Raw genomic sequence first — 12,352 nt, forward strand, 5'->3', positions numbered from 1 at the left:
ACTGTGGTAAAATAGAATGTACTAGCAGCAATGCAATGTCCCAGGACAATTCTGAGGGACTTATGGTAAAGATGCTACCCACATTCAGAGGAAGAACTACAGGAGTGGAAACACAGAAGGAAAACAACTGCTTGAACACATGGGTTGATGTAAACATGATTGGGGATGCAGACACGAAAGGACCACACCCATGTAACTATCAATAATTTGTAAATAAATCTTGATTGATCACACATGTTAAAACCAGTGGAAATGTGCATTGGATATGGGGGAGGGGTAGTTTAAGGGGAAAGAAAATCAAGAATCATGTAACCATGGAAAATTTTTCAAAAAAAATAAAATATTTAAATTTTTTTAAAGTACTTTGCCTTCAAAGCTCAACACAAATTGGTCATACCTTTATAATCCAAATTTATTTCATATCATAATGCAAAGCCTCCATTCTAGTTCAGAAATTCATTGTGCCACAAACACAAAATGTTCAGACCTGGCAAGGTAGCACAGTAGGTAGACCATGATGCCTTAAGTCAAAAAGATAAATTCAAATCTGCTCTCAGAAACTTACAAGCGATGTGACTCAAGATAAAGCTCTGATTGCCTCATTTTCAATTATGAAATAGCATGAATATTAGCATCTACCTTCCAGAGTTGTTGTGAGGCTCAGATGAGAAAATACGTAAAATATTTAGCATAGTGCCTGGCTGTGCTATATTGTAGACATTTAACAAATGTGTATTCCTTTCCATTTTACTTCCTTGCTTTTTCATGCTATTTCCTCTATCTGCAATTCTTTCCCTTTTATCTCTATGTTAATCCTCAAAGTCATGAGTAAGTCTTATTTTCTTCATGATGCTTCGTTGTTTTTAGTTTCCATGAATCTCTGAATTTCATAAAATCTGATACTTCCCACTGGTAAATCTGGTAATTCATTGCTCCATGTGGTTTGTTCTCTTTATCCAGATTCTAACTTCTTTGCTTATATGAATAATTTAGGATTTTTTTTGCATTTTCCCATAATTTCTAGTACAGAATTACGCACACAGTAAGCATGAAAAATATTTTATAATTTATTTTTAATACTCTGTTCTATCCAACCTCAATCCTCCCATTGAAGAAAGGTAATAATAAAACTTTTCAAATTTGGCTTAAAGAAATGTTCTTGGATCCTTCCTTCCAAGCTGAGTAGTAATGTAAGAGCTTTGCCTGCAGACAATGCACTATTCTTCAATAACTGGTTCCTAAGTTTCTTTGTCAATAATCTCTCTGAACCATTAGGGCAGGAATTCTTATTGTGAGGTCCATGAACTTGATCTTTAAAACTTGGATATGGATAATTATATTTCAGTGTAATTGGTGTCTTTCCTAATCCTGTATATTTTTTATGCATTTAAAAACTTAAATTTAAATTAAAGAGGACTATAGATTATATTCGACTGCCAAAAGCATCCATGTTACACAAATAAAGGTTAAGAGGCTCTGCATTAGGAATTCTTACCTGGAGAATGTAGTAAAAAGGTATAAATTCGTATAAAAAACCTGCTGTATTTGTTTTTGGACACTGTATTTGGTTCTGATGGCTATTATTATTAGAGAACTGGGAAAAGTGGAGAAAAGGGCCATGGAGTGATCAAAGAAATGGCATGAGGCTATGAAAGGGAATAGAGGAAGATCTGTGAGGGAAGACTAGGAAAAAAGTGAGATTATTCAGTTTTAATAAACAAAGCTGAAGGGAGGCAGGAAAATATCTATTTTTTACCCATCCACATTTTATCACTCCGTATTCTATTTAACCCAGCATTTACCAGCTTATTCATGGATTTCTTTTAATAATGGTGACAAGTTCAAATAGATACATGTAACAACTTAGAAACAGTCTGAATTTTTATTTAATTTTTAAATTAAATTAAATGTTTATAAATGTTTATAATATATTATGTGTTATATGTATTATATATTATATGTATAATATTAATATAATATATTTATAAAATATTCATTTTTATAAAATTTAATATCCTGCTGGTGAGTCTGCCTGCCTCATTTCTCTCCTCAATCTATTTTCCTTTCAGGGACTAAAATGATTTTCCTAAAACACAGGTCTAATCATGTCACCCCACTACTCAATAAACTTCAGTGACTTCCTATTACCTAAACACAATACAAAATACTCTGGAGTTTGGAGCATTTTGCTTTTGTTTCTTTACCTAATTTTGTCTGGCATTCAAAGTCCTTCTTAACCCAGCCAGCTCCTACCTTTTCATTTGTCTAATATTTTACTCCTTAACATTTACTCTGATTCACTGAAATCGGCTTCCAGTCTATTCCAAAAGTGAGATAACACCATCTCTCAGCTCTGGGCATTTTCTGTGGCTATTTCTCATACCTGAAACACACTCCCTCCCCTAATCCAACCAATGATCTCCTTGGTTTCCTTTAAATCCCAACTAAAATTCTATCTTCTAACAGGAAGCCTTCCCTAACCTGTCTTAATTCCAGCGTTTTCTTTTTTTATTATTTGTTTCATATTTTCCCCGAATACATTTTGTTTTGTATATCTTTATGTGTTGTCTCTCTCATTAGATTGTAAACTCCTTGTGGTCAAGGACTGCGTTTGGCTTCTTTCTGTATTCCCAACTCTTAGCACAGTGCCTGGCACATAGTAAAGGATTAATAAATGTTTATTGAATTTTTGTTAAATATTTCTAAATGCATTTTAATCTGGTTTGTGCAATATTCAAGAGTGTGGTAGGCTATTTGACGCCTCTGCTTTAAACTATGCCAGGGACTATAAATTCTGGCAAATCATACCAAAATGGAATGTCTTTGAATACCAGACAAAAGGCAAATTGGGTATACATAGCAAAGGACCAGTCTAGACAAGTTTGAAGCGGCTTCTCACCACAAGGCTGTGCAGTGATGATGACACATCTTCACACACTTCATAAAGTATTGTCAAATACAGAATGAAAAGGTTGTGATCTGAAATGATGGAAGTGTCTCCACTAATGAAAATGACATTTCTTCCAAAGCACTAAATTAAAGATAAGTTGAATGTGGACTTTTCCTTAATACCAGAATATTAGAAGCTAAAAAAGTTGAAGGAGGTAGGTATAGGGCAGAGAAAAGGATGTATCTCTACATAAATAACTTTTGGTGCTGGCTACAGGATGAAAATATAAATAGTTCTCATCATATTCTTGAAACATTCATGCATGATAAATTTATATCAGATTCAATAGCAAAAGTAACAGTATTCCCTAAATATATCATTTATATTGATGGCAATGATACTTTTCTGTGAAATGAGTCTATGACCCAACTGGATTGACTGAGTCAAGAAGAGGGTTAGCAGATCATGCTTGTGACCACACTAAGACATCGGTACCTGTAATAGAAGATGTTTGCAAGCAATCTCAACAAAAAGACCAAAATGTGGGGGAGATCAGATTGTAAGACAAATGATCAACTCCCCAACAATTTCTCCATTTTGGTAGCTAGGTGGCTCGATTGATAGAGTCCTGGAATTAGGAAGACACGAGTTCAAATGTTGCCATAGATACTATGTGATCCTGGTAAAGTCATATAACTGCTACCTGCCTCAGTTTCCTCACCTCTAAAATGAGGATAATAACACTATTATTTTCCAATGTTGTTATGAGGATAAAATGGGATAATTGTCATAAAGTACTTACCATAATGTATGGCACATTGTAGGTATTTAACAAATGCACTTATTACTTCTTTCCTGCTATAGTCCTAATTTATGAATAGCAAGCCTTGGTTAAGCAACCAAGACTTCTTATATATTGTACATCCTTGAATTCAGAAGTCCATGGGAAACTTGGCACTAATCTAGTTTTCATTTTAGACTTACTCTCCCTCCCATCAGAACTCCTTCTCTACCTCAGAAAACAATTTCAATTTTTCTTGCCCTTAGCAAAGATTTGCCTACATCCCAAGGATGTTGCTTTGCACAGTGGCAGTATCGTGGCCAATGAGCTTTATCTGGGGCACGATTATTGCTAATTGAAAACTTTTCCCAAACCCAAGGATGTGTTTACACTAAAGTGGGCAAGACAGAACTTTGTGTTCCCAACAAAGACATCATTATTTGTACTGATGGATGATGAGTAAGCCATTATGGTCCCTCAGATTTTTGTTTCCATGCTACCCAATGAAAAACAATTTTGGGTGAAAATTTCAGATTCAGCATATATGGTTCCTTCCAAAGAACTGCATCATAAAACATACAAAGCAGATTCTATTCCAACAAAGCCTTTAAGTTGCAAGCCCTTGGGTTAAGCTATTGATTACCTTTGACCTCTATTTCCACCTCTGCTGAATAAGGAAAACACTATTATTTTACTAAAAGATTTTTGTGTTGTTTGGGAGGATTACATGAAAGTTAAGTGATATAATAAATGTGAAAGTATTTCATTGTAATAATAGCTTATATTTTTCCCATAGTATTTTAGGTTTCACAATGTGTTTTGGTTAAAACAGTACTTTGAAGTAGGTATTGTAAGGATTATCACCCTCTGAGAGAGAATCATAGAAGTGATATTACTTGGTCATGGCCACTCAGATAAAAATATTGTGGCTGAAATTCAAACCAAGTTTTCCTTATTCAAGCCCTATGTTTATTTTTCCTATTATACTCAACATCTCTATTAAAGATAGAGAGATAGATAGACAGGGAGATAGATGGATGGATGGAGAGAGACAGAGAGAGACAGAGAGAGAAAGAGAGAGGGAGAGAGACAGAGAGAGAGAGAGAGAGAGAGAGAGAGAGAGAGAGAGAGAGAGAGAAAAAGAGAGAGAGAGAGAGAGAGAGCACAAACAGAATTAAGATGGCACCCACTAATCTTCCAAACAGATTTAGAAAATAAACCAATCCAAGTCATGATCAAGAAATCTAAGGGGAAAAGTAGAAGAATTTGAGATAGAGAGATAGAAAAAAGAAGTCACTCTACACTGGAGATGGAATCTATCTAAGAACAGCTTGAGGATCATTCTAGCATAGGGAAAAGTTGTATACAAATATTAATAATATGGAAATAGGTATTGACCAATGATACATGTAAAACCCAGCTGAATTGCCCTTTGGCTCCAGGAGAGGGGAGGGAAGAGGAGAGGGAAAGAAAATGAATCATGTAACCATGGGAAAATATTCTTAATTAATTAACTAAGTTAATTAATTAAAAAATTAAATTAAATTCAAAAAAGAAGTTGTGCACAAAGGCAAGAAGAAGTTTCTGATCCTTAAATTGTGTGGAATATAGGAATCTCTGTCCATGTCTCTCACTATCCAGGTGTGCATCACAGTTCCAAAGGAGACCAGTGCCTAAGAATGGCACTCCAGGAAGAGTGGTCTTAGGTCCCAGGCTATGTACCAAGCAAAGAGCAGGTGGAGAAGCAAAGAGCAGCTACATGGCTGTGAAGCCAGAAGCAGAGTGGGCTCTTAGTTCTAGCTTCCAGTCTAGTTTGAAATCTAAGGGCAAACAAGGAAGCCAGGAATCTCAGGATGATGGAGCGCCTGTAGTTCTTTCACTCAGACCCAGACTTGGCTGATAGCTGCTGAGTACAAAAGTAGTCTGCTCAAACTCCAATGACGACAAGCCCACAGGCATGTTGCTCATACTCAAATCCGGATCATGCCTTTGTTGACCTCAGATCAAGAAGGCAGAAATCAATCTTTGTCCCGGATCAGACAATTGTATTAAGAATTGTAAATTGTAAAAGAATTAAAAATCTGCAGGTCCCAAGTTCAGGCTGCCCAAGAGATTCTGGAATCACTCAAGTATCAACAAAACCAGTCCAGACCTTTCCTCCAAAAGGGTGCAGAACCATACCCTGACCCAGGCTAGAAGAAAGAGCAAGCAAAGAAAAAGACCACCATTAAAAAAAAATGATTATGAAGACATGTATACACAAGACCCAAATCCACAAGAGAATGATTTTTAAATGTCTACAAGCAAAATCTTGAAGAAAAACACAATTTAGGCACAAATTCAATAAGAATTCCTGAAAAAGAAGAAACAATAGCGTAAAAAGTATTTTTATGGAGCAGCTAGATGGTTCAGTGGTTAGAGAGCCAGGCCAAGGGACATGAGGTCCTGGGTTCAAATCTGGCCTCAGACACTTCCTAGCTGTGTGACCCTGGGCAAGCTACTTAAGCCCCATTGCCTAGCCCTTACCACTCCTACCTTAGAACTGATACACAGTATTGATTCTAAGACGGAAGGGAAAGGGTTTTTATAAGCAAAAAGAGAGTCCTAGGGAGAAACAAAACTTTAGCCAAGCAACAACAACATGATCTACCCAAGTATTCATAATAATAAAATAATAATAATAATAAGTTATATAAAATTTTGAAGCAGGAACATAGGAGTCAAAAGAAAACATGAGTGAGGGATCATAAGAGACAGAATATAAATTGTTTATATTTTAATCTCGGAAGTAATACAGATGCCCCCTCAGAATCATCTAATTTTAGAGATAACTAATTTTAGATAGGGGCCTCAGAAGGAATCTAATGTGACAAAGGGTCTCTCATATTTCTGTTTTGATTTGATGGCTTTAAAATCAGGTTGGAAATAAAAGAAGACAAATGTACTCTAATGGGGAAAGGAAGAAGGACGGGAGAAATTATCTCACATAATTGAGGTATGTAAGTAAAAGTCTATACAAACAAGGAAGAAGAGGTGAGGAGAATGGGTGACAATTGAACAGCACACTCAATTGAGATATAAAATAAAGGAAAAAATACATACAGAGTTGGGCACAGAAATATTCAATCAATGGGAATACAAGGGGTAAAAGGGAGAAAGGAGAGGGGAGAATAAGAGCAGATTTACAGAAAGACTAGTACTAATGAATTTTAAAGATCTACAAAATATTTTTAATTTTATTTATTTATTTAATTACTTTAAAAATAATATTTTATAGTGTCAAGGAATTAGAAATGAAGGGAATTTCCAGGGTAGCTGGATGGCTCAGTGGATTGAGAGCCAGGCCTAGTGATGGAAAGTCCTGGATCAAATCTGGCCTCAGCTACGTCCTAGCTGTGTGACCCTGGGCAGGTCCCTTAACCCCCACTGCCTAACCCTTACCGCTCTTCTGCCTTGGAACCAATACACAGTATTGATTTTAAGATGGAAGGTAAAGATTTTTTTTAAAAAGAAAGAAAGCAAGAGAGTTCTTACCAACTGGAAAATGGCTGAAAAAAGCATGTGATAGACTACTATTGTGCTCTAAGAAAGGAAGAGGGGAATGATTTCAGAAAAAAAAATGAGAAAACTTGTATGAACTAATGTAGAGTTAGAACAGAATCAGGAGAGTGGTATATGTAGTAACAACAGGGTGAAAAGGAACAAATTTGAAAGGCTCAGGAACTCTTACCAACACAATGAATAATCATGATCCCAAAAGACTTAATGATGAAAAAACGCTACCTTAGTTGTACTAGAGCCAACTATAACCATCTCCCAAAAGTCAATTCTTAAATTTTCAGTGTTAGCGAATATTCACACCTTGGAAATCTGCAAATACTACAAATCAGGGGTTGCTTTATTGTTTTGTTGCTTGTCTAAATGTAAGAAAATGATAGAGGAAATGTTAATGTAGATAAAACTTACAGATGTGTTCTACAATTTCAGAGAGGCAATTATTAAACATTTAACAGCACTTCACTATGAACTACCCACTCACTAATAGAAAGGTAATGGATTTAGCACATAAACAGAGAAACTTTTTTTTTAATGTGGCGATTGAACGAATTGGTTTTGTTTGACAAAACCCATTTGTAAAAAAGCATTTTCTTTTTCCTTCTTTATGTAAGTCAAGGAGTGGAGCTGGATGTAAGAAAGTTTATTAAAAAAAAACAAAAGATAATTTAAAAAATTAAGTGTATATATAGAACCAAATTTTGTTATCATCATTACCATCATTATTATTGTCAGACTCTTAGAAGTCTGGTATTTGTATATTTGTTGTCTTGATTTTTTTTAAGATTATAGGATCAGAGACTTAGAGCTCAAAGGAAATTTGTACATCATCTACTCTGACTCTAGATCCAGTGTCCTTTTTGCTGTACTAAGCTAACTCAAGCAATAATTTAATATCTAACATAGTATCAAAATGAGCCCCAGACCCCTTTAGACTTTGGCTGGCCATGTCCACACATGAAAAGCCAGGAACATGGCTAAAATTGTCCCGAAGGATTAGCTTATAACTGTCCTTTTCCCGTATCCATTAAAATTTGGAAGAAAATGGAAAGCTGTCTTTTATATTTAGGAAATGGAAGACCTTGGAAGCCTAGAGCCTTTGGCAGCTTTGTAGGGGAAATAAACACTACATGGATAATCACTACCTGTGTTTTAATCCTTGTAGATTAATATTATGAGGTATATAGATTGCTCACAATAAGATGGACTGTGATCACCATCAGAAACACAACCCAGTGACCAAGAAGTTGAGTCTAAAGAAAAAATGAATTCTGAAGGAATTAACTATGTGGGAATACTGTACCCCATGTCTTAAACAAGCTTGGCTCCTGGAGTAAATAATTCATTCTAAGGGATAGAAGCCCTTCTAGCTAAGACTCTTTAATGGAACAGAAAGGCTACTACATGAACTAAAAAAAAAAAAAAAAAACAACTTAGAAGATTGCTTTTGTTTTTGTTTGTTTTCTAATTTGTGTTGGTATTTTTAAGCAGGTCTTTTGTTTGTGCTATGACTGAGACAATGGTGTCTATTTTTGTTAAAAGAAACAAACAAATAAACAAAAAAGAACAGAGTTCCCTTTTTTGATGAAACATTATAGCTAAGGACTTTATTAACCAAAGCTAGGATAAAGAGTTCAAAAGAAGCTCCACACCCACTTGCCTAGTGAGATCTTGCCTGATAGCAGTAATGAGATGAATTGTTCATCAGACAAGTGTCTAGTAGAGGTTGATTGTAGGATCCATAAAGTAGCATCTAGTGGGACAGTTCCCAATGGAGTATATGGTCAGGAGAGACCACCTGCAAGCAAGCCTAGGGACAGCGGCGCGATGACATCATTCGCAGATGTCAGTAGCCCTGAAGTATCAAAGGTATATATAATTCCCTCCAAACATGCTCCCTACTGAAATAGATTTCCTATACGTGGGCCCTTCTACAGAGTAATCTTAGGTCACAGACATAGGATCTTTGCTTCTTCATGCCTTTTCCCTACAATATACTCTTACTAGAAATTAAGTAAATATTATGTGTGAGAAATAATGTCCCAGGTTCATAGAGGAAATGTTTTATTCTACTTTTCTTAGATAGCCATTTCTTATGGTAAATAATAATAACTACTTAGTAATAATTAGAAACAATCAACTAGAAATAACTCATTATATGACAAAAATACAAACATTGGTAGGTAGGGGCTTCCACATTATGATATTAGTAGAGAGAGATCTATAGTATACCTTGAATCTATGGCAGTCATCACATCATTTTTAGAATTCTTTTTGAAAAAGTTGCTAGGCAGGGGGATAGCTCAGTGGCTTAGAGAACTGAGAGTCAAGCCTAGAGATGGGAGGTCTTGGTTTCAAAAGTGGCCTCAGACACTGGGCAAGTCACGTAACCCCCTCCCCATTACCTAACCTTTACTGTTCTTCTGCCTTAGAACCAATATACAGTATTGATTCTAAGATGGCAGGTAAGGGGTTTTGAAAAAGAAAAAATTGCTAGGTAAATGTTCTCTATCATTTTGAAGTTACAGTAGTTTATAGTATTTTATATTTTATATTTTACAAGGAAATAAATGGGCCAGGTTCCCCTTATTTGAGTTAAAATGGGAGCATAACAAATTTCACAGTGGATTAATTTATTAAGATCTTACTTTCTTGGTCCTTTTCACCAATAGGAATGACCATTTCTATGAGTAGTCATTTCATAATGGAAGAGTTTCCTGCTCAAAAATAGCTCCTCCTCTGTATCATAATTGATGCCTAACAATTCACCATTACTGAGACATTTAATTGGGTTAATCATTGTCCATCTGGTCCAATGTCCCCATTTAAAGAACTAAGAAAGTGAAGCTCAAAGATATACTCAGCAAGTTGCAGAGATGGGATTCAAATCCAGTCTTCAGCTAGACTTCCAAGCCTGATTATTTGCTTGCTGGCCCATACTGGCCTTTTATATCCTTTTTGTAAGACACATTCTCCATAAAGGATGAATATACTGAGTCCTGAATGCGTTTAATGTGAATGGATTCATCAGGTCCATTTTTTCTCCATGTTTCTTAAAAAAGAGAAACTAAGAAAATATTAGAACATTGGTAACCTTGGGGGCAGCTGGGTGGCTCAGTGGATTGAGAGCCAGGCCTAGAGATGGGAGGTCCTAGGTTTAAATCTGACCCCTGGGCAAGTCACTTAATCCTCCATTACCTTACCACTCTTCTGCCTTGGAGCCAATGCACAGTATTGATTCTAAGACAGAAAGTAAGGATTTTAGGGTACAAAAAAATTCATAACCACATGGAGGGGAAGGAAGCAGAAAGGAAGGGAAGGAAGTATTATAGGAAAAGCCAGAGGCATTGAATAGAAACCCTGAGAGCTTCAAACTTTTACCCAAAGCTAGCCTCCTCTAAAAAAGTAAATAGAACATTATCATGGTGATTTACCAACCACCAAAATATCTAGTGGACAATCAATCTTTAACTAATAGGCAGAGGGGAATAAAGAGGGAATATAAAGAAATATTCCATTTGTCCCAGTTAAGAGTAAGATGGCAGGAAGTAAAAGAAGAGCACAATGAAGCCTAAAGAAGGAATAAATGGAACAGTAAAGGATAGTTGGGGGCTATGAAAGGCAGTGGAGCATTAACATCAAACTGAAGGGGATTGATGGCCCTGCTTAGAGTAGGTCACGGTATGCAGTAAGAAGAGGTTACACAAGCAAAAGGAACAAAGAAGAAGAGGATAACTGAAAGGATCTCCTGAGACTAGATCAGGATGAAAGGAAATCAAGAACAGGGATGAAAATAAAGGGGGGAAAAACAACCTATTCAAAAAGGTACAAAACCCAGCTTTTGTTAAAGCTGGCCAGGAAAGATGAAAAAGGAAATTAACTGGTCCCAAAAAGAGCCCATTCAGGGGAAATGTTATCTTAATAACCAGAGTCTAAAGTGTAATATCTTTGAGGTCAGGAACTTTGTCACATTCTCTTTGTACCCTTCTTCCTGTCTACCTCCAACTTTAATACAGACCAAGGTCTGAGACATTCAAGAAATTTGTGAAGCCAACTCAATTCAGCAACCATTTATTGACTGTCCATTATGTGCAATGGACTCTGACAGGTGCTGAGGATACAAAGACAAAACATGAAATCTTCTCTGTCCTCCAGGACCTCATCTTCTACTGGGAGAGGAAGGGAATAGAAATGCATGCACAAGGATATATAAAGTCGCATGAGGATGTGGAGAGCACTAATACCTAGGGAAAATCCACCTCTTCTCCAGAGAAAAAAAGTGTCGTGTGTTTTGCATGATAATACAAATATTTTTTAAAAAGAAAAATGGTCTCTTTATAAAGAATTATATTTTTTTAAAAATCAATTTGATCTACCAACTCATCCACCACTTCTTCAAGATCCATGCTTTATTTCATGTCTTTGTTTCCAGAAAATGATGTCATAAATAAAAAAAAAATGCAGTTTCTTCTTCCCAACCTTCACAATAACAGAAGGCATGCTGGGACTCTAAAAGGGCTTAAGTGAATTTCATGTCAGCTTGGCACCACCTACTATTTTTATCAGTGATATAGATAAATATGTAGATGGCATTCTTACCAAGTTTACAGATGATACAAAAGTGAGGGAAGACAGGATCTAGAAACACAGTTCAGAGAAACATGAGAAGATATATGTCAATTGATGCAAAGTGAAAATCAGGGCCAAAGAAACAATGATGACATGAAGAAAAACGACTTTGAAATATCTCAGAATTCTAATCAAAGCAGCAAACAGTGACTTCATAAGACTAATGGTGAATTAGAGCCCCCATTTCTTCATGGAGAGCAAATGGATGAAATAAGATGTACTTTCTCAGATACTGGCAATGTGATGATTGTTTTTATTGTACTACACATATTTGTTTCAAGGTTATGTATCTTTCAGGGAAACAGAAGAAGGAACAGAAATATCCTCCTTGGCCCTGGAGGTCAGAACTGAGAGTAATGGTTTGTAAAGGATAATTTAATTGAGTAACTTCATTTTATATCCATTTTTAATGTCTTCTCAGAAGTTCATATCTCCTCCATGTAAATTCATTAAATAATTAGCATTTAATAAGTTGTAAGGAATAATCCCAATTGATT

At 35.8% G+C, this 12,352-nt stretch overlaps 1 pseudogene; it reads left to right on the top strand.

Moving 5' to 3' along the window:
- The first annotated feature begins 3,965 nt into the window (after positions 1-3,965).
- Positions 3,966-4,088, top strand: LOC123250843 (annotated as a pseudogene).
- The last annotated feature ends 8,264 nt before the right edge of the window (positions 4,089-12,352 follow it).

This window comes from Gracilinanus agilis, chromosome 5 (genome assembly GCF_016433145.1).
Source record: "Gracilinanus agilis isolate LMUSP501 chromosome 5, AgileGrace, whole genome shotgun sequence".
Classification (NCBI taxonomy): domain Eukaryota; kingdom Metazoa; phylum Chordata; class Mammalia; order Didelphimorphia; family Didelphidae; genus Gracilinanus; species Gracilinanus agilis.